Raw genomic sequence first — 23,859 nt, 5'->3', positions numbered from 1 at the left:
ACTGATTGTTTCTTTTGATGTCTCGAATGTATTATTGCTGGGTGATTTTAATATGTCCCCCACTCCGGATCTGGACCTCCTATAATCCCCCCTCGGCATGGTCTGATGCCTTGGCCCTCTGGATGTCCGCCTTTTCCTTGGTGGACGTCTGGCGGTGCTTACACCCGTCGGATAGGGCGTTTACTTGTCACTCGGCCTCTCATCGGACCTTCTCCCGCATAGACTTAGCTCTGGCCTCTATGGAGGTCGTTCGAATGGTCACATCTGCCTCTATTCTGCCTCGGGGCATATCTGACCATGCCCCTTTGATGCTTTCCCTCTGGGTGTCTGATGAGAGGTCGGGTGGGGGTTGGCGGCTGTCTAGATACTGGATTATGGTACCCTCTATTTTTGCTGCCCTGCCGGCTGAGTTGTCCCAATTTTGGTCGCGCAATGAGGAGCACTCTGACCCTTTGGTACTGTGGGATGCTTTCAAGGCCTGGCTCCGGGGGGCGTATATCACTCGTATTGCGGCGGCCCGCAGAAGTTCTGTGCAGTCTCTGAAATGATTGGAAGCGACCCTCCGTTCTGCGGAGTAGTCCTATGTGGCATCTCCTGATGCGGACCATTATGCATCTTTCCAGGTGCATTGCGCGATCTTTTCGGTGTGCAGGACTGCTGCCACGGAAAAGTCCCTTCTCTCGACGGCCCAACGCATCTTTGAACATGGAGATAAGAATGGGCGCCTCCTAGCCTGGCTATCGAGGGAACAGACTCCCGTCACGCACATTGGTCGGATCCGGTCACTTTCTGGCACCATATTGTCTGAACTCCCTGCTATTAATGACTGCTTCCGAGATTATTATCATGCTCTCTACACGTCCTGGGGGTCAGGATTACTAAAAACCCTGGAGATTATCTCTCTCGCAATGTTGCTCCTATTCTAGACCGTCTTCGTGAGCGCTGCGTGAGCTGGGGGTCCTTGCCTCTGAATCTTTTGGGCCGCATCAACATTATTAAAATGATTTTTTTGCCTAAATTTCTTTATGTTTTTCGCCATTCCCCGTTGTGGATCCCTGCCGTTTTTTTTCGGGACCTGGACGCCTGTATTGGCTCCTTTTTGTGGGCTGGGTCGCACCCCAGATTGGCGCGCTCTACCTTGCAAATCCCGGTGTCCTCGGGGGGCCTAGCCCTTCCTCATTTAAAATTTTACTTTTGGGCGGCTGTTTTGGTCACCATCCATTGGTGGTTTGCGGGGTCTCGGTCGAATGCGGCAACGTGCCTTGAGGCTGCTTGTCTGGGCTCCCTGGCGGGTCTCGGCAACCTGGCCTACCGTGGCGCGGGTGCTTATGTGTCTCTCCCCCGCCCCACCAGGACTACTCTCCAGGTTTGGAAGGTGGCTAGAGCGCGGTTTCTCCAGCCCAACACTTGGTCCCCTTATCAGCCACTGTGGGGCAATCCGTCGCTCCCTCATCTGTGGATGCTTCCTGACCCGCAGGTGTGGGCCCGCTGCGGCGTCCAGAGGCTGAGGGACATAATGCCACTTGGCACACTTCGCACGCTCCCAGACTTGCACAGCTCCTTTGCTCTACCCCTCTGGATAGGTTTCCGCTACCTCTAACTGCGCCATGCGGTTCATGCCCAGTTCCCGACCACCCCGGTCCTGCAGACTGATCGTCTGGAGGATGTCCTCGGGCAAGCTGAGCTCCCCAAGCCTCTTTCTGCCCTCTACACTACCCTGTTGGTTACGGACTCTCCTGCCCTGGAGCGTCTATGGCAGAGCTGGTCTTCGGACTTGCCTGCCCTAGATAAGGAGGAGTGGGAGGACTGCCTGGGTCATGGTTCACTATTTCACTCCGTTGAGACTGCACAGAATGTATCCTGCGCGATCGGCCGCCTGCCCTAAATGTCTGGTAGATGAGGGATCTTATCTGCATATGTTTTGGACCTGCCCATGGGTGGAGGAGTTTTGGGGTGCTGTGTTTGACCTTCTGAACAACCGTCTCCACCTCACTGTCACCCGTACCCGGAACTGGCACTCCTGGGCATTCCTGATAAGGTTAGATGCTCTAAGTACTCACGGTTGATGATTTCCTTGTTGCTGTATTATGCTAGGAAGGAGATCATTCTTCGCTGGGGTTCCCCCTCCCCCCCACGCTGTCTGCGTGGGTGGCCCTTGTGAATGGGGCTCTCCCCATGTATAAATTTACTTATATTAATAGAAATTGTCCCCACAAATACGAAAAAATTTGGCAGCCTTGGGTGGATGGTGCAATTTAGCTTCCCTTCCCCTTGCTGCACTTCTGTTCCATAATCTGCCGATTCTATACTTGACACTTATTGTTTGCATTTTCTGTACTGAATGTTGTAATGTTTTTTTTTTTTTTCCACCACACTTACTTGTGCGCTATTGGCGTTCTTTTTTTCCCATTGGTTTCTGATGTTGGCCACTGGCTACACGTGTGCTGTATACTGTTGTTTACTTCTTACTATTTTTTTCAATAAAGAGCGACCTTGTTTGTAAAAAAAAAAAAACTTTAGCACAAACACAATGTCTTCTGTGCTCAGGAAAATGGCCCCTCTAGATGGATATGTTTAGATCTCCATTTAGCGGATAACCACGATCTTGCTGCCCTCAAAGACTTGGGGAAGTCTAAAACACTGAAACCATAAAAAACACACAGAGGGCGCTCCTACCTAGTGCATTATCCCGAGACAAATAATTTATTGTATAAAAACATGGAAGTATTATACTCACAAAGTTGCAATGGTTAAAAGCGCATCACAGATCTCAGCATGTTCCATCTGATTGTATAAAGGTATGACAGAAACTGAAGACCCCATGGGCTGACACATTTTGTGGATTCCCTCTTCTTCAGAGCCACCCGCAAGAAGAGAGAATCCTCAAAACACATCAGCCCACTGGGTTTTCAGTTTCTGTTATATGTTGATACAATCGGATGGAACATGTTGAGATCTGTAATGCACTTTTAACAATTGCAACTTTGTAAATATAATACTTACAATGTCTTTATACAATAAATTATTTGTCTCAGGATAATGCATTAGGTTGGTGCGCCCTCTGTGTGTTTTTTTTATGGTTGCTAATTTTAGCACACACTAACACAATATTATCCCCAATTTTGTGCTAAAATCTAAAGGATGATGAGAGTGCGTTGAATTAATAGATACCAAACATGCCAAACCTTAAAGGAGTTGCGAAGGCACATGGTTTTTCACCTTAATGCATTCTATGCATTAAGGCGAAAAACCTTTTGTGTTTTAACTGATGGCCATTGGCTCCCGCTGCTGTCAATCAAATCCAGTGACATGGGAGCTGGGGGCAGGGCTGAGTCCTGCTGTTTGTGTCAATGGATGCACCGGTGTTGTAAAATTTTGTCGGACCCGTGAAAAAAATCGGACCTCGTCACTTCCGGGGACAGAACATTATCGTATTATTTATCCTTAGGATTTCATAACATTTAGTATTTCTTATTTTGTATTATAGAAATACTAAATGTTATGAAATCCTAAGGATAAATAATACGATAATTACTAAAGATAATAAAACAGAAGGAGTCGCTAAAGTCCTGCATTTATTACACGGCCGCACCTCCGTCCTGCCTCCTCTATTCAGCTCTGCAGATGACGCGGCGGTGTCTTCTGTCCCACCTCAGCCCCGCCTTCTCTCAGTCAACTGCCCGCTATGTGTTATAATTTTACCAAACCAAGATAATGTATTGTGCGCTTGCGCACTTGAGACTCCCATCAGCTGTTTCATGATGTAGGGTCACCGGAAGTGACGAGGTCCGATTTTTTCATGGGTCCGAGAAAATTTTAGAACCCCGGGACTCGTGAGCGTGCCCGCATGGGTGCCCCCATGGAAAGAGGCTTTCTGTGGGGGCACCCGATGAAGAGGAGGAGCCAGGAGCGCCACTAGGGCACCCCAGAAAAGGAGGATCGGGGGTGCTCTGTGCAAAACCCTTGCACAGAGCAGGTAAGTATAACATGTTTGTTATTTAAAAAAACGAAAGAAAAAAAACCCGAACCTTTACAATCACTTTAAGGGCTCATACACACAGGGCACTTTTACAGCTGTTGTGACTTTTCTTTACGGCTTCTAAATGCCCCTCTATGTTAGCCTATGTGTCTATGCACTTTCAGAGGCCTTTGGAGACATCAGCGTTTAGGTGCAGTAGAAAAAAAACGACCTGAGCAGAGGCTGCCTGGGCAGGCAGGGAGAGCCAATCCAAGCAGGCTTACAACCAGCCATTACAAACTCTATACCGTATTTTAAATGGAAAAAGTTGGGGGTTGTCTTATACGCCCAGTCGTCCTATACGCCGGAAAAAAAGGTATTTCACAAAATTTTGTGAAATAAAAAAGTTTGTGAAGTTTAGTGTTTTGGTTTGTTACACTTGAAAGCGTAATTCACAAGTATACATTTACAGCCTGTTAATTCGAAAAAGGGTGAAAAAAATACAAAATGCAATAAATCAGATACATAAAATAAGTGAAAGGTCATGGTACATCTAGATGGCTGTTTATGGTCATTACTGTATTATGAAATAAGAATTGCGTATCCATGTGAAGTCCTCTTGAGTAAATCACATTTGGCAGGTAAAATGTTGATGTATGCCAGGAATTGTTTAACAAGCAACTGCCAAATTGTTTTCACCTTTTTTAATCCTTGGTTGTATCTCAGTGCTGCTGATCTTCTACGGTCACTTCCTGTCTACATGCACAGGAGAGGTGGCTGAATGCATTTCTCAGGGTGTTTGTTGAAATTGACAATAGATGACAATGTCTGTATAATGTGTATTCAAAAGGCCACCAGTAGCCTCCATGAACCCAATGTGACAGGGTGATCACTCAGAAGCACAATAGGGAAGCAGGGACAGAGCGTTGTTACAGTGGTTGTTAAGCCACTATGTGATCTTTATACAATCCCCATTGTTAGATAAGAACATGTGTCCTAGTGAAGTGGTTCTCAATTCCGGTCCTCGGGACCCACTAACAGGCCAGATTTTAAGTATTACCTTGGGGGATGCAGACTAGAATACTGCAATCACTGAGCAGCAAATTAGATCACCTGTGATGTAATTTAGTTATCTTGCAAACCTGGCCTGTTGGTGGGTCCCGAGGACCGGAGTTGAGAACCACTGTCCTAGTGTCTGTGCTTCATAAAAAAAAAAGCTGATTTCTACCTAATTTCACAGCACCTCCCTACGCTCACGTGACTCCCGACTCTCTCTTCTCCCCGTCTGACAGCTCCTGCAAGCGAGGCAGAGAACTCCCACTGACGTCAGCCAGGGAGGCGTGGATTAGAGGAGGAGAGAGCCGAGGAGTCACGTGAGTGCCAGGAGGCGCTGTGAAATCAGGAAGAAATCTGATTTTATTTTTCATAAAGCACAGACTTCATGTTCTTATCTAACAATGGGGATGGTATAAGGCCTCTTAAGCACAGGGCGTTTTTATAGCCGCTTTTAGGAGCGTCATGTGTTTTTTTTTTTGCGGCTTAAAAACGCCCCTCCCTGTTATTCCATGGCCTCATGCACACACAGGCATTTAGAAGCTGTAAGAGGCATAGGCGTTTTCAAGCTGCAAAAAAGAAAAACCCAGGGCCAGCGCGTTCAAAGGACCGGTGTTACAGCGGTAAAAACATCTGACATTGCTAAAGGCTGCTAAATGCAGAGGTAGAAGACCTGATGGAGAAGATTGGAGGAAGATTTTTAATAAAGGACTTCTCAAAACTGTCTCTTGTCTTTATTTACACTACACTGCCTTTTTTTGGGTGAATAGGTAGGAGAACATTGTACCCATACCTATTCACATGGGAGGTCGGGATCTTGGGACCCCCTTGTAAAGGGCACTTTCAGATTCTGATAAGCCCACTGCCCAGGTTTGTCAGGAAGAGGCCCTTGCCCCCATCAACATGGGGACAAAGGAACTTTGGGGTGGGGGTAGAAGACCCCCCGCCCCAAAGCACCCACTCCCCAATGTTGAGGGCGTGTGGCCTAGTATGGTCCAGGGGGGGGAGCGCTTGCTTGTCCTCTCCCCTTTTCTGACCTGCCTGGCTGAATGCTCGGATAAGGATCTGGTATCGATTTTTTCAGTTTCCTACGGGAACATCCCATGAGCATGATATCTAAGTGGGAAAAAGACGTAGTAGAATTTAAGGAGGAGCAATGGGAAGAGGCTCTCTTAGCGGACAAACAATGCTCCCTGAATGTGGCGCAGCACCTCTCACAGCTGTATCTGCTCCTGCGGGTTTACTACATACCAGTGAGGCTATTCCACATGGGCAGGAGGGAAACCGCCATATGTTCTAGATGCAGCAAGGACCAGGGAGACTTAATCCATCTTATGTGTCCCTACCCATTGGAAGGGTTTTATCATCACTATCATTAACCAGGTGTTTCAGGTACAAATAACCAAGAAACCAAAACAATGCCTATTGGGGATTCGTAGTGATCTTTAAACAGGCCGTAGCGAGGGCACTGTTCCAAGTCCGCAAGTTAATACTTCAGCACTGGCTCTCCACTGACCCCCCCCCCCCCACTCTCTCCTTCCTCTCCTTCCTCCTCTCTCACCTTCCCTGTGGTCCCCCGCCGTCCTCCCCGTCATCCTCACACTCTCTCCCCGATCTGTGCACGGCCGATTGCCGGCACTTCCTTTCCGGTTCCCTTCCCTGCGAGCGTTGCGACACAGGAAGGAGGAACCGGCGGCAAATTCAAAAGTGTAAATACACAAATGACATAATACAAAGCTGTGATCCTAACGGATTACACTGTATCATGCGATTTCAGCACAGGATTGCACCTGGTGACTTTTCCAGTGCCCTGCCTGTGCTTTTCCAGTTCTTTGTGCCTGGAAAATTTAGAACGACCATGGCGTCCAAAAAGCGTTCTTTTTGTGCAAAAGTACTTTTAGACGAACTGGAAAACAGCGACAGTGAAACAGAGTTACTTGAAGAACTGAGCGATAGCGATTTGTGGGAAAATTCGTCATCAGGTACGGAAAGTGACGACAGCGGCGATTCTGATGTCTCTTTCTGGCACATAGCTTGTGGAATTTGGGAAGTATATCAAATGATTCTTCAGAATTTCCAACGGAGCGATGTGCCAGAAAGAGACATCAGAATCGTCGCTGTCGTCACTTTCCGTACCTGATGACGAATTTTCCCATGAATCGCTATCGCTCAGTTCTTCAAGTAACTCTGTTTCACTGTCGCTGTTTTCCAGTTCGTCTAAAAGCGCCTTTGGCAAAAAGAACGCTTTTTGGATGGCATGGTCGTTCTCAATTTTCCAGGCACAAAGAACTGGAAAAGCACAGGCAGGGCACTGGAAAAGTCACCAGGTGCAATACTGTGGTGAAATGGCATGATACGGTGTAATCCGTTGATTTCCATGCAAAATAATGTATCGCTTTTAGCACAGAAATCTGGACATAATCAGACCGCCGGGGAGGTTAATGTCAAAACCACTGGCAACAAAAGGGAGTTCTCCCCTAAGTGAAAATGTCCAAATTGGGCCCAAGGTGTCAATATATTGTGTGGCCACCAATATTTTCCAGTACTGCCCTAACCCTCTTGGGCATGGAGTTCACCAGAGCTTCACAGGTTGCCACTGGAGTTCTCTTCCACTCCTCCATGATGACATCACTGAATTGGTGGATGTTAGAGACCTTGCGCTCCTCCACATTCCATTTGAGGATGCCCCACAGATGCTCAATAGGGTTTGGGTCTGGAGACATGCTTGACAAGTCCATCAACTTTACCCTTAGCTTCTTTAGCAAGGCAGTGGTCCAGTCCCCGAAGGAAGTGGATCATGCTCTTCTTCAGTATGTCAGTACATGTTGGCATTCATGGTTCTCTCAATGAACTGTAGCTCCCCAGTGCCGGCAGAACTCATGTAGCCCAGACCATGGCACTCCCACCATAATGCTTGATGTAGGCAAGACACATTTGTCTTTGTATTCCATCTGAACCAAATAAGTTTATCTTGGTCTCATCAGACCACAGGACATGGTTCCAGTAATCCATATCCTTAGTCTGCTTGTCTTCAGCAAACTTTCTTGTGCATCATCTTTAGAAGAGGCTTCCTTCTGGGACGACAGCCATGCAGACCAATTTGATGCAGTGTGCGGCGTATGGTCTGAGCACTGACAGGCTGACCCCCACACTCTTTCAACCTCTGCAGCAATGCTTGCAGCACTCATACATCTATTTCCCAAAGACAACCTCTGGATATGACGCTGAGCATGTTCACTCAGCTTCTTTGGTCAACCATGGCGAGGCCTGTTCTGAGTGGAACCTGTCCTGTTAAACCGCTGTATGGTCTTGGCCACAGCTCGGTTTCAGGGTCCTTGCAATCTTCTTATAGCCTAGGCCATCTGTTATGTAGAGCAACAGTCCTTTTTTTCAGATCCTCAGAGAGTTATTTGCCATGAGGTGCCATGTTGAACTTTCAGTGACCAGTATGAGAGAGTGAGAGCAATAACACCAAATTTAACACACCTGCTCCCCATTCACACCTGAGACCTTGTAACACTAATGAGTCACATGACACCGGGGAGGGAAAATGGCTAATTGGGCCCAATTTGGACATTTTAACTTAGGGCTGTACTCACTTTTGTTGCCAGCCGTTTAGACATGAATGGCTGTGTGTTGAGTTATTTTGAGGGGACAGCAAATGTACACTGTTATACAAGCTGTACACTCACTACTTTACATTGTAGCAAAGTGTCATTTCTTCAGTGTTGTCACATGAAAATATATAATAAAATATTTACAAAAATGTGAGGGGTGTACTCACTTTTGTGAGATACTATATATATATATATATATATATATATATATATATATATATATATATATATATATATATATGGTAAAACCTTGGATTGAGAGTAACTTGGTCTGAGAGCTTTTTGCCAGACAAGCCAAATTTTTCAAATAAATTTTAACTTACTAAACAAGTGATGTCTTGATATATAGGTAGTGTCATGTCACAACTGAGTATAAAAGAGAAGAGAGGCGCCTTTAAGTGCAGCAATATGGTTACATTTAATGAATTCAACATTTAGCAACTCACATGGTTGATGATTAAAACAGGCACATCTAAGTATGCAGGCATCCGGGGTAAAAATGTTCACACACACCGTCCTGCGCACCACCATCTATGTCATCCCTTTCACACTGTGCTCCACGAGCACTTCGAGCCTCGCTTTCAGATCGCTCTACTGCAGAATATTCTTCCTGGTCACGACTGCAGACTGACAGCGGTGAGAGCCGGCGGTAGAGGATGGTCTATGTGGACAGATTTACCCCGCATGCCTGCATACTTAGATGTGCCACTTTTAATCAATAACCATGTGAGTTGCTAAATGTTGAACCTTCATTAAGTGTAACCATATTGCTACACTTAGAGGCGCCTCTCTTCTCTTTTATACTCTGCTGGATTTTTATGGTTACACAACCTATCACATTGCTATAATCTTTATATATGGATTATAAACTGAAGGATTTATGAATAAATGGTTGTGGAACGAATTATGCTCGTAATGCAAGGTTTTACTGTATATATATATATATATATATATATATATATATATATATATATATATATATATATATATATATGTATTGCCTTCTATTGGTTGAACTAGATGGAATTGTGTCTTTTTTTCAGCCAGACTAACTATATGTCACAAAATCCGTTTTCTACAACCTGTATGCAGTACACGTTCCAGGAAAATAGGAGGTTCTTTACTGTAATTGAGGGAAGTATAATCTTTCTCACGGAAAGGGGTTTTAAGCTGCAAAAATGTCCCTGTGCATGGCAAGGCTTCTGGTGATCTCAATGTAGATTGTCATACATTCAGTTTAACCGCTGGATTACGTAATTACAGAACACCACTTTGTTAGCTAAAGAGAGCACCGTCTGGTTATCACGATGTACAATATTAGGTTGTAGAGATAATATTCCATTTTGAGAATTATTTTTTGTTGGTGATTGCTAAATAATAATTATCTTAACAATCCTTATTCTGCACACTTTGTATGCAAGCGGGTGCTTGGCACTCATTGATATAAAAATGTTCCTTTGTACAAATAAGATACCAACTGCAGAGGTGCACATTCGTTTGAATGCTGCAACAATTACCATGGTCCCCTTCTCCTAATAAAACATTTCACTCGTGTATTACCTATGCAATGAGATTGTAAAAGTTTTCTGTATGTTTATCCTGCATACAGGTGTAACTTCACCTTTAATGTTTAGCAGACACCGTGCATGGCTCTGTAATGCAGAAATCAGGAAACGTGTTTTGTATGCTGCAGGAAGCAGGTGGCGCTTCCTGTGTCTTCAGTTACTCGACTGTAACATGTCTGTGATCTCTAACCCACGTGTCTCCTGAAACGTCACATCTTGTATCAGACCATCTGATTCATTACTCAATTTCCTTTTATGCATTTAGTACAGTTTAAATATGTAAAGCAATATGGAATTTTTAGCTAAATATGAAAGAGTTTCAGACACTGCTTTAAAGTAAAAACACTTATTTTAAAAAATAAGGTCAAAGGAAACCTATTGTTAAAAAAACTCATAGCATTCAAGAACTTAAAGTAATTGTAAAGGCTTACTCTATATATTTTTTTAACCACTTTAATACCGGAAGGATTTGCCCCCTTAATGACCAGGCCCTATTTTGCGATTTGGCACTGTGTTAATTTAACGGACAATTGCGCTGTCGTGCGATGCTGTACCAAAACAAAACTGATGTCCTTTTTTCAACACAAATAGAGCTTTCTTTTGGTGGTATTTGATCACCTGTGCGATTTTTATTTTTTGCGCTATAAACCAAAAAAAGAGCGACAATTTTGAAAAAAAAAACAATATTTTTCACATTCTGCTATATAACATTCTCAAAAAGAAAATTTATAAAAATCAAATTTTTTTAACATTGTAGGCCAATTTGTTTTCTGCTACATATTTTTGGTAAAAAAGAAATCGTTTTTCTTTTTTATTAGTAATGGCGGCAATCTGCGATTTTTTGCGGGACTGCGACATTGCAGTGGACAGATCGGACCCCTGACTGACATTTTTGACACTTTTGGGGGGGACCAGTGACATTATTACAGTAATCAGTGATAAAAATGAGTGAGAAAGCCTTAACTCTCGTGCACATTGCTGGATCGAGATTAGGCTCAGGTAAGGATAAGGGAGGGCTGGGAGGGGAGATTGCATAATGAAGGGTTTTTTACCTTAATGCAGAAAATGGCAGGCTTTAGAAACACTTTAAAGTGTATCCCATTTTTGCTGGCAAATTGGGATAACATCTACTTTATATCTTTATATTTGTTACATGACCCCCATTAACATGGCATAACATAAAGTAGTTGTAAAGGCTAAAGGTTTTCTTTTTATCTTAATGCATTCTCTGCATTAACCACTTCAGCTCCAGAAGGTTTTACCCCCTTAATGACCAGATCATTTTATGCAATACGGCACTGCATTGCTTTAACTGACAATTGCGCCGTCATGCGACGCTGTACCCAAATAAAATTGATGTCCTTTTTTTCCCACAAATAGAGCTTTCTTTTGGTGGTATTTCATCACCTCTGAAGTTTTCTTATTTTTGTGCTATAAACAAAAAAAGACCGACAATTTTGAAAAATAAAACAAAACAATATTTCTTACTTTCTGCTATAAAAAAACATCCATAAAAAAATTTGTAGTCTGCTACATATTTTTGGTAAAAAAAAAAAAAAAAAGCATATATTGAATGGTTTTTGCAAAAGTTATAGCGTTAACAAACTATGGGATAGATTTATGGAGTTTTTATTTATTTTTTTATTGTTTTTATTAGTAATGACAGCAATCAGCGATTTTTAGTGGGACTGCAACATTGTGTCGGACAAACCTGACACTAAGTGACACTTTTTGGGGACCAGTGACACCAATACAATGATCCGTGCTAAAAAATATGCACTGTTACTGTAAAAAAGACACTGGCAGGAAAGGGGTTAACATCAGGGGCGATCAAGGGGTTAAGTGTGCTCCTAGAGAGTGCTTTCTAACTGTGGGGGGAATGGACTGACTGCAGGAAGAGAGAGATCTGTGTTCCTGTCTGACAGAACAGCGGTCTGCCTTGTTTATATAGTTCCTTAAGTGGTTACAGTAAAAAACCTTTTAGGTGCAGCTCCCCCTAACCCCCCCCCCCCCCCAAGTACTCATCTAAGCTCAATCTAAATCCAGTGCTGTGCCCAAGAGCAGTGTTGCTCTCTCTCTCTCTCCTTCCTCACTGGACTCAGCCATTGAGCTAGCACGAGTGCACCCCTAGCAAGCGGCTTGCCAGGGGGGTACTTGGCAGGGGGGAGGAGCCTGGAGCGCCGGTGGGGGACCCCAGAAGAGGAGGATCAGGGCTGCTCTGTGCAAAACCATTGCACAGAGCAGGTAAGTATAACATCTTTGTTATTTAAAAAAAACAAAAAAAACAGACTTAGGGGCGGGGTAGGGTGGGGCAACTGGTGGCAAGTAACTCTTAAGGCTTGGCTAGTGACTCAAGACTTGAAATTTTGAGCCCTGGGTACAGTATAGGTAGAGGTGTCTCAACACATGTGCAAGGTAGATGTGGTTCAGATGCAGTAAAGGTTCAGTATACAGTAATGCAGTATTGAGTTGGTATATGTGCAGTCTAGGTTTAGAATAAGTTCTGTTTAGAGTGTACAATCATGAATAAAAAAAGAATCCTCAACCAGATCAATCCAATAATAGGTGAAAAGTTCTTCAATAATCCTATTAATTAGGAGGGGGAGTCGTCGGTAGAATACATAGACAATAAACCGAAAAAGAAGAAAAACCAGACTTTGATTACCAACCCCTTTACAAAGGTAATAACAATAAATGAATTATATGACACATCCAAATGAAAATATAAAATATATTATACTTTATTCATAGACGAATTAAAAACATATACATTCTAAAAACCTTAGGCAATAATAAATCGTATATACACTGGTACAACTGCCATCTTAGTTTGAGGGTTCTATCACAAATACGTTTTCATGAAAGACCGGCGAGGATTCCACTTTTCATGCAGCATCCAAATAACATATCTGATTAGAAAAAAGCGGTTTTCTAGAAGGTGGACACAATCAATCAGCCATATACTATAGCACAAAGAAGGTGCCTGAATCAAAGAAAATTCACATATGCAGTACAATGGCTCTATCCTTCCAGAAACCTCTTCTAAGGTGAAAAGCGACCATACTATTTGGATATACCAGAGATACAGTGTATACAAAGACGGTTCCTGTGTCTGGGGTGCTGCTCTCCAAAGTGGGTTTAGGACAGATATTCAAGCTCTTATGGACTCCCTGCCCCAGGGCTGGCCCTACCATGGGTCCCGCTGGGTCCATTGGACCCAGGCAGAACTTGGAGAGGGGCAGCAAATTGATTCCAAAGATTTTTTTTTAAGAAGTTTTGTGTGTCATCAGTTTGCGGTGCGTTATGGGCAGCATTTCCCTATCTCATACCGTAGTGCAAACTGATAAGTATGAGGAGGCAGAGCTTCTCCTCCATGGAACGTCCCTCACGTTATTGTGGTGTGCGCAATGACGTCAGACATCAGCGCACTCCATCTCACGCAGGGCAGGCTGGATCTTCTAGGGTGGTGGTCGCAGCAGACACAGGAGTGACAGGAGGACTGAGGACAGACAGCGGGTGTTTGGTGGTGAGTTATGGAAGATGATAACAGTATATATAATATTTTCAAAATGTTATATTTACATAAAATAATGCATGTGGGGGGCTATTGGTGGGCGTGATTTTTTTTGGGGGGGTGGGGGGCAGCATTTTATTCTTCAACCCAGGTAGCACAATGTCTTGGAAATGTAGTTCAATTCTCCTGCGCTCAAGTGCAGTATATGGGAAGAGAGAGGAAAGTTTCCAACGGGTTTGGATGGGTATGACTAAGGGTCTTGCTGCCACCTCAGGACCAAGGGTATCTGATACACTGGAAAAAGATAACAAAAAAGAGGGGTGCACCGACCTAGAGCAATGTCTTGGGCCAGCCCTGCCGTGCCCAACATGTATTGAACAACTATAGTGATATATATATATATATATAATGTCCTTCAAGATAGAAGGAAGATACTGTAGTTCATAGGGCGAGTCACAAGCCTATTATACTTATATCCAACAGTCTATTGTATAGACGATAAAAGCTCTGCTCAGACCAATAATATAGCTTAGTATAGGTCATCATGTATATAGTGTCCATGACGATTGTGCCAACAGAATAAGTATATAAACACTTTCAGGCAACTTAATGCTGGTATATTTATCAAACCCAAATAGGTATGGGATTCTCCATAAGGCAGTGAGGGTTTTTAGAGAATTTTTTTATTATTCACTTGGATACATCTCATGATTCCTCTCTCCACAACATCGATGTCAGTGATCATAGACATCAAGGGACATGTCTTTACACACTCATGTCATACCCATCCCCTACCTCCCCCCCAGTGGGATGTTTTTGGTCCCGCACCTTCAGCTCCCGGATCAGACCTCACTGCCACCACTGGATGAGAGTGTTGTTCTGCTATCCCGGCTCAGCCAATTTACATGCCTATGTGCATCTACTCCTGAGAAAGTGAGCAGTGGCTCGCGAACACGTTGAGGTAAAAAGATGCTTCCACATCATCATGTAACAATATAACTGTAAATTGTCAAGCATGTACATTATTATGCGTTTACCATGGACCGGTTTGGCATATGCATATGTATTTCTTTTGTATGATGATTTTCTTTATTTTCAAATAAAATTGAAATATATTTACTCTACATTAAGTGGTCACCTGTGTTTGCCTCACTCAAAGTCCCAGGGCAATTTTCTCTCTTTAATTTAAGGCAGTGAAGGTGGTCTAGATGTAGGGCGCTTGACCAGTTTTCCTGATACAGACCTGCTGCATCAGAGGCTATAAGAAAAGCTTACCTGGTGCGTGCTCTCCCATCTTATATGTATCTCATTAAGATGAGAGGACGCTGCTGTTCCCCTCGATCTGCCAGAAACAAAATGGAAATTACGTCATTCCAGAACCAGAAATCATGCAAACAGCATCATGTAACCAGAAGTGATGGAGCTACCTTACAGAAAGTGCCATAAATGTCAAAACACCAAGGGACACATCACCTACACACACCTGTGCCCTGCTGTATAGACTGCAGTATGGGTGCAGTATGGATAATGTACACATGGTATCTAGTGCTGGGCGAATGTATCGGCCCAAACATGAGTTTGGGCCAAACATTGGTTGTTCGCCTGTTCAGCAAACACTCTAATTGCCGAGGTGTTCGACCGTTTGTTCGGTCCACCGAGGGCTGCATAGTGCATTGGAAGCCCTGAATGGCTGAGAAATTAAGGATTTGCTCAATCAGGGCATAGAATACTGTCAGAGCCATGTCTGAATGGGCACTCACCAGGAGGGAGGGGCCAGGAGAGCAGAAGAGGGACCCGAAAAAAGGAGCATCTGGGCTGCTCTGTGCAAAACCAACTGCACAGAGAAGGTAAGGATAACATGTTTGGTATTTTCATTGAAAAAAAATTAGATTTTACAATCACTTTAGGGTCCAGCTGCTGGGTCCTTTGCCTTTGTGGTTGTTAAGGTGCCTCTATGCCTTTAACCACTTGCCGACTGCTGCAAGTACATATACTGCGGCGGTCAGCCCCTCACAGGCAAAGTGACGTAGGGGTACGTCACTAGCCTGTGAGGCTCAGGGGAGCGAGCGCGCGCCGCCAGATGCGCGCTCCCGCTCGGTCATGGACCCCCCCCGCGCGTTTGCCCCGGCGGACCCGATGTCCGCCGGGCACTGGCGATCGTCCGTTACACCGGGAGAAAGGCAGGCGGCTAATGTAAACAAGCCGCCTGTCATTCTCCCCTGTGTAAGAATAGTGATCATACGGTTTTGCTATGTAGGACCGTTGATCACTGTTCTTACACCTCAAGCCACAGCCAATCACAGTTAGAAGCACACCCCTAGGGACACACTTAACCCCTCCCTCTCAAAAAGGTTAACCCCTTCACTGCCAGTGTCATTTTACAGTAACAGTGCATATGTATAGCACTGATTACTGTAGTAATGTCACTGGTAACCCCAAAAGTGTCAAAAATGTCAGTCAAGGGTCCGATCTGTCTGCCGCAATGTCGCAGTCCCACAAAAAAATCGCAGATCGCCGCCATTACGCGTTAAAAAAAACACAACAAAAACGACAAAAATCTTTACCTTAGTTAGTAAACGCAATAACTTTTGCGCAAACCAATCAAAATACGCTCTTTGTGATTTTTTTTTTTTACCAAACATATGTAGCAGAAAACAGATTGGCCTAAAATGTTAAAAAATTTAGATTTTTACATTTTTTTTTGGGGGGGGGATTTCATATAAAAACAAATGTGAAAATTCGCACAGGTGATCAAATACCACCAAAAGAAAGCTCTGTTTGTGGGAAAAAAAGGACGTCAAATTTGTTTAGGTACAGCGTCGCATGACCGTGCAATTGTCCGTTAAAGTCACGCAGTGCCGAATCGCAAAATAGGCCCTGGTCAGGAAGGGGGTAAAATCTTCTGGGGCTTAAGTGGTTAAGATGCTCAATAATATCCAGTATCACAAGCATAAAAAGATGGGGAAGCCTCTAATTTTGTAGTAATTTTTATTAAAACTTTTTGTAAAATAGTTATTCACTTACATCCATTAAAGAAAGACCAGAAATGCCGCTTTGCATTCCACATGCGTTCCAAGAAGCGGAAGTGACGTCACCGGAAGCCCCGCCCTACGGGAGAATGAGAGAACAGCAATGAAAGCGATGGCTTTTTGTCAAATCTGCACCCCCCCCCCCCCCAAGTTTTTCCAGTCCAGTTTGAGATCAGTTTGAGAATTGCAATACACGGTAAAAAGACTCTAGTGACTGGAGCCCGATTATTGCTTCCTCCACCATAGGTGGTGCCCCACATGGAGCGGCATCACATCCTGGAGAGAAAGTCAAGGAAAACTCTCCATAGTTTCCTGGTTCCTGGAGGCAGCTTTCCGGTTGGCAGCGCTGCATCCAGGTGACCCTTGGCAGCCATCTTTGGGTCAACAGAGTCTTTCAGCCCAAAGGGTTTTGTAGTTTTGGGTAGTGTAGGGATAGGTCACCTGTCCTTAAGGAACAGTATTATTGGCAGGGAAAGGTTCCAGACAAGAAGCGAAAGCTTAGGGCTCGCAATCCTCTTAGCCGCATTCTTCAGCTCCAGACAGATGCTGTCAGTTCAACTGATACCTGTTCCTCTACACACTGTTGGCATTCGTGGGTGCTCCCAGTTGGGCCTTCTCCCATCGAGTGAACTGTTTCACCTTTACTACAATACAAGTTCTACTAATTGCACTTGGATTGTGTGTATTATTGCCGTCGCACCACACTGCACCCACCCACAAGCAGCTCACTAAGAAGTCAGCTCTACATTTAGTAGCCACATTTTCATTTTCGTCTCTCGTGTTGACTTGCCTTGGATTACCAAGACTCCGATATATATATACCCTGTGAACCAATACAGTTAGTATGCCTGTGTCATTAATAGTCATTCCAGTAATACCATGTACAATGCTCCCTTTCTGAAACATACCACTACTGCCCTCATTTTTGTAATATTACTATGTCTGGTAAAAAAAACTTCAATTGAGTCTATTTACCAAAACTGCCCAAGGCCTTTTAACATGAATGTCTACATATATATTTATTCAAGGTCAGGACTAAAGAATCAAAACCGTATTTTTTTATTTCATTTTATTCAGGTATTTATGAAATGTAAATTGATAGTATCATACTATACGTACCACATGCAGCTGGCAGCTGATGCAATCAAGTCAGTTCATCCAAATTTCTGCTGTATCATGTACTACTTTTCATTGATGGAAGCAATTTCATCACCTGCTATTCAGAACACACAGCTGAATGTGTCAGAGGAAGGACACAGCAGGGGAATATTACTAAAACTGGTTGGTCACAGAATCAGGTGCAGCTCTGCATAGTAACCAATCAGTTTCTAACTTCAGCTTTTTCAGTTACGCTTTGACAATAAAACCTAGAAGTTGATTGGTCTTCCTGTACCCTCCCTTACATATCCCTACTTCCTACGTTTTGATGTCCAATCCGATACAAGGCTGGAATACCCCAGGTGTTGGTGCTGGTCACTAAAGCCCCGTACACACGTACCGATCGTCGGCATACAAACGTCGGCGGACGAAAGATCTGCCGATTGTACGCTTGTTAGTATGGTGCCTCCGACAGCTGTCTGCGCACATTCTGCGGACAAGAGTCTTTCTTGCAAACATTAAAATTTTTGTATGCCGACACCAGAACGGACGATTGTTCGCCAGTCAGTACAGAATTCGGCCGAAACACAGCTACAAATCCCAACACGCATGATCAAACCAAATGAGTTCCCGGAAGAATTTTCTCTAGTAAACTCAACATTTTATTCAGAAAGAACTTTCGGCTCGCGGCAGTCCAAGAAATAGGTGAAATGCGGAGCACATGCTCATCTTGATAAATGTGAGAAGAAGGAAGATGCTGCTCATAATGCCATACTTTTCTAATAAAAAGGCATGTGTTCTGTTATGATGAAGATGATGTTTGTATATTCTATCTGTTCTATCAAATTTTATAATTAAATAATTTGAACTCTTCACCATTATTATTTTTTTAACAGCAAAGATCTAACTATTGATATGACCCTTTATTCTTGTCTGAATTCATGTCTAAAACATATTTTTCAGGTTATGCACAATATTAAACATGTTAACAAATTCAGATAGGCCATTTTTTATTTTCAATTTTATTTATTTTTTTTATCTCAGAATAAAAGAAATGAAAACATTAATACTCTCCGTATAATAAACTAAACATAAAAAAGGTCCATTTGGACAAAATTAAAATAGAAACTGCCAAACAGGGGTAAAATAAATAATAGGGGGTTACACAAATTAAAGTTGGTGATAGCTATAATCAGGCTGCCATGAGGGCAGGTTTGGATCCTGCTGGCCATATTGCCACTGGCCATGTGGCATTTGGCGAGGTGGTGGCTGTTGTGGAGGTGGAGGTGGAGGGCACGGGTGCTCCTGGCATGCATGGCTGTGCTCAGTAAGGATGCCATTTTCAGCCTTTTGCAGCACATCGAGTATGATTTTTCGGGCATACTGACACTGGCTGAGGTCCACCTTATCCAAAATTTTGCCCGTCATGTTGCCAAATGATTCATTGGCCTCCGGTTTACGACGTAGGGCTATGGTGGCCTCCTGTATAAACTCATCGGTGATGTCATCAATATGTTTTCTCTTTTGCCTCCGTTTGGCAGGAGGAGGTGGTGGTGGAAATAGTTCCACAGGCTCCTCAGGCTCCCCAGGCTCCCCAGGCTCCTGGCTGCAACCTGGCTCCTCCTCAGTCATACTTCCCTGTTGATGAAATGAACAATTGGTTAGAATGCTATAGTGTATATAAAAATGCATGTTTGTTATATTATTGTGATCAAATAGCAGACTTTACATACAGTGGCGTATCTAGGGTCTCCAGTGCCCTTGTTGAGGAGCTGTATTTGGCAACAACCCCCCCCCCCCCAAGATCAATGTAAAAATGTAACCCACCCCCCAAAAAAAAATTAAAGGGCATTAAATGTTTCTCATTTGTCCCTTGTTTGCCCAGTGTAGAGCTCTCTAGTGGGCAATCATTGTCTCAGGTGTGAAAAACAAGAAAGAGAGGGGTGAGAGATAGAGAGAGGGAGAGAAAGAGGGGGTGTGAGAGAAAGAGGGGGTGTGAGAGAGAGAGGGGCCTGAACTTGCAGAGGGCTTTGATGTAGGGCATTGAGGGTGAAGCGGTGCAGGTAAACAGGAATAAGGGAGCCACCTGCCTTGCTGACCCAGAGTGAGAGACCAGAGACATGGAAGCTAGGATGGATGGATCATTTGCAGGAGCTGTTAGTTTTGTATTAAAAAAGGTTGAGCCAGAGGAATGCTGAGGCTCCAGCAGTGTTTGTTAGGACCGGAGGTGTGCTGGGGATGCAGCACTGTTTGTAAGACCGGAGGTGTGCTGGGGATGCAGTGAGTGGCAGTCTCAGTCTCCTGGTCTTTTGGCTCAGCTGCTCTCAATGTTTTACACCTGCATGAAGCAGCTCTCAATGTTTTACACCTGCATGAATCCGCCTGCAAACTGGGGGTTCTGGGGTGTGCAGGCTGAGTGGATTGTTCAAAAAAACAATAAACCAATGCCAATGTTTTTGTGACCCACCCCCCTTGGCCTGCGCCCCTGGCGGTTGCCTGTCATGCCAACCCCTTGCTATGGCCGTTTACATAAAGGGTCAATTATGGTTTAGCTTATAATTTTGTTACATGATTAAATTTTAGCAGACAATATATTGTGAAATGCCATACCTGAGTCAAACTCTCCTCCAGGAAATCCTCATCCTGGCTTGGATCAACTGACACTGAGCCCTCTGCCGAAGTAGAAGGCAGTGTTGATATGGATGGCCTGGATTCCAAGGTGTCGGACAGGAATCGCAAGTTATCATAGTACCACAGCCATGGTACATGTATCTTCTGTGCACCTGCTCCAGACTGGGTGGAATCTTCTATTTTTTTTTACCTCCCGCCTGTAGGCACTGCGAATGCTGTTGATTTTTCGCCTTACATACTCCAAATTTGCCCCAGGACAGACGGGCTTGTAGAAGGCCACCAAATGGTCCATGGCCTGTTTTTTTAGTTTTTTATTTTTATAATCCGCCGACTTCACTTGCCACAAACACGGCAGTTGCCTGTACTCGTCAATAAAACTTATTAGAAAGTTGTGGCTGGTGTAATTGTCCACCATATTGCAGGACAGTATATGCCTGCAAGACACAACACAACACAAAACATATTAAAATAGCATGTATTTTGGCACATAATAAAGATATTCCTAATAAAAGCTGTATAGGGCCCAAAACACACACTTTCTATTAAAATAGTCGTACCTTTGTTTGTGGGGAAAAGTCGTGATTCGCCGCTCGATCGTGCTCCAACCCTCGATATGTCCTCTAGCGAATCGTCGGCCGAACGATCTGGCGTCCTTTAAATACAGCGCAGGCATCAACTCCTCCTCCAGTGGCGGGCTTGTGCAGGGGTGTGTACGTGCTGAAGATCAGGCCTACATGCGACACTCACACCTGAAGCAGTGGAAAAATCTTGTAATCAAGAATAATGTCTCAACGATCTGGGAGCTCAATTAGTGTGGGCAGAAGTGATTGGGCCACCCGAAAATCAAGGGCTACACCCATGACAAAGGCAGAAATGGTGGAGATGGTCTCCATTTTAGAAAAAATGGACTATGATGGAAAGTTGGCAAATTACGATCGGCCCAATGCCAGGAAAGATGGCATCATGGATAAGGTGGTTGCCTGTTTGCAAAAAAAATTCGGTGTGGAGCGATCGAAAGATCAGATTCGGAAACGGTGGTCCGACCTGAAACACTGTGAGCAGGATCAGCTTTCCCAAATCCATCGGATTTTGAAAAAAAGTAAGTTTTATTTTTTATTTATTTTTTTAAACATGCAATATGTTTTTTATAATTTGGTGTATGTTGTATTAACATGTCTAGATTATAATGTCTATGTAAAAAGTTAGATTACTCATTTTAGTTGTCATGTCGTGATTTGATCGATCTATTGTTGATGTTTTAGTATATGACATTAAAAGTCAGGAAGCCATAGTTAAAAATATATGTATTGTGTTGCAACGAACGTTCTTTCCTGCACGAATCTTCTCTGCAAACATTCCTATTAATCACAGATTATTATTCAAACCTTTAAATAGGAGAAAAATGTAAACTCCGTGCCAAACAATGGGAAAGGAGGAGGAGAGGTTTGGCAGCTCCATCGGCAGTTGTGGAAGAAGATGAGGACATGGGCCCAGATGGTGGCACAGATTCGACTAAAGGTAATTGGTTCCTATGCACTGTCAAACATTAATGTACCATATTTTTCGTAGATAACCATGTACATGTCTTCATATTTGTTACTAAAAGAGCTATCAAGCAGGGCACCATGTCCTAACAAATGTACCTCTTGTGACTTTTATGATATGGCCAATTTTTTGTATTATGTAGATGAAGACATTATTCCTGAAGTTATTCTGGTGGAGCCAACAAGTGATGAGACACCAGAGCAACAAGAAGGTTGGTAGGCACAGATTTTTGTGTAGTGGGATCATAGAAATATGTGTATTTGCAATGATTGTTTAACCTTATATTCTTGTATTCCCTTACAAATTTACATTGCAGATGTTGCGTCATGCCAGGATGTGGCATCCCCAGCCAGCTCAGAACCCAGATCTCCTGGCAACTTGCCAAGCAGCGTGGAAGCCACTTCCCAAAATGTTGAGGATCCCGGACCAAGTGTCAGAGAGCCAGTTGTGTGCCCACGTAGGTTTTTTCATAATGATTTTTATCAGTGTTATTTTTAGCCTCCAATTGTCAACACTAGTTCCCTATGGGAGCCTCTTTATTTGAATGGAAGTCACACCGTAAGTCGGATCAGGATGCTCTGACTTGCGGGGCCACTTGCGCTGTGAAGATTTTTGAGGGGGAACTACACCAAAAAATTGAATAACCCACCGTGGGTGTCCCCCCAAGTTCACAACCAGGCCTTTTGTGTGTGGTATTGAGTTTGAGGGTATGCCCACAACAAAAAGACAGCGTGGGTTACCCCCAAAACCCCTACCAGACCCTTATCCAAGCATGCAGCTTGTCAGGCCAGGAAAGAGAACGAGCAAGCGGACCAAACACCCCCTGGACCACAGCAGGACACATGCCCTCAACATGGGGGTGTTTTGTTGCTTTGGGCCAGGGGGCCTCTGCACCGCACACCCAAAAGCACCTTGCTCCCATGTAGAGGAGGACAAGGGCCTCATCCCCACAACCCTGTCTGGTGGTTTTGGGGGGTCATGCGGCCAGGGGGTTCCTAGGACTTTGGAAGCAACCTTCAACAAAGGGTGGCCCCCAGATCCTGGACACCAATCACTGTGTGAATGGGTATGGGGTACATGGTACCCCTACACATTAACCACATAAATGGAAGTGTATGTGAATAACGACAGGAGACGTTTATGAAATGTTCTTAAATATCTTCATCCGGTCTTCTCCACTCTGCTCTTTGGATCTTCTCCTCTCCACTCTTCTGCTGTCCAATCTTCTGCTCTTATGTTGTCTGCTCTTTTGCCCTAGGCTCTACTTCTTCCTCCTGTCCTCCTCCAATGCTGTTGCCGTGCATTCTGCCCGTCTCTGTTCTCTGCAGCTCAATATATATACATTACGACCATGCCCTCACAATGATGTCATCATGCGTTCACACCCCTAATGAATATATAGTAAGCTCAGGAGACCGGCAGAATCATCAGCAACAGGATCAGAGGAGGACAGGAGGAAGAAGAAGAGCCTAGGGCAAAAGAGCATAAGAACAGGGTAGGTATTAACTCGAGAGTAATTAAAAATAACCTGGACACCAAATGTTTCTCTATTATGACCTCATGTAGGTGATTCACATTGACTCTGTTGTATTTTTTTTTACAGATCATGTTTTACATAGTTGCACTTTAGCAAAATTAACACATGAGGCACTCCAATGTTGCTTAGACCTCGAGCAAATCAAGGAAACAGCAACGGCATTGCAATCCAAAATGCGCGATTTTGTGGACATGATTGCCAAATTTTAAAAATTTTTAAATACATTTTTTATGTTTTTATTGGTTCCTTTTATTACAAATGTTTTGTAATCCTTTATGATATCTTGATGACACTCAGTTGTTAAGAGTGTAC

Source organism: Pelophylax lessonae (assembly GCF_965119305.1).
Source record: "Pelophylax lessonae genome assembly, chromosome: 8".
Lineage (NCBI taxonomy): Eukaryota > Metazoa > Chordata > Amphibia > Anura > Ranidae > Pelophylax > Pelophylax lessonae.
The sequence above is the reverse complement of the archived record's forward strand: the minus strand, read 5'-3'. Positions refer to the sequence as shown.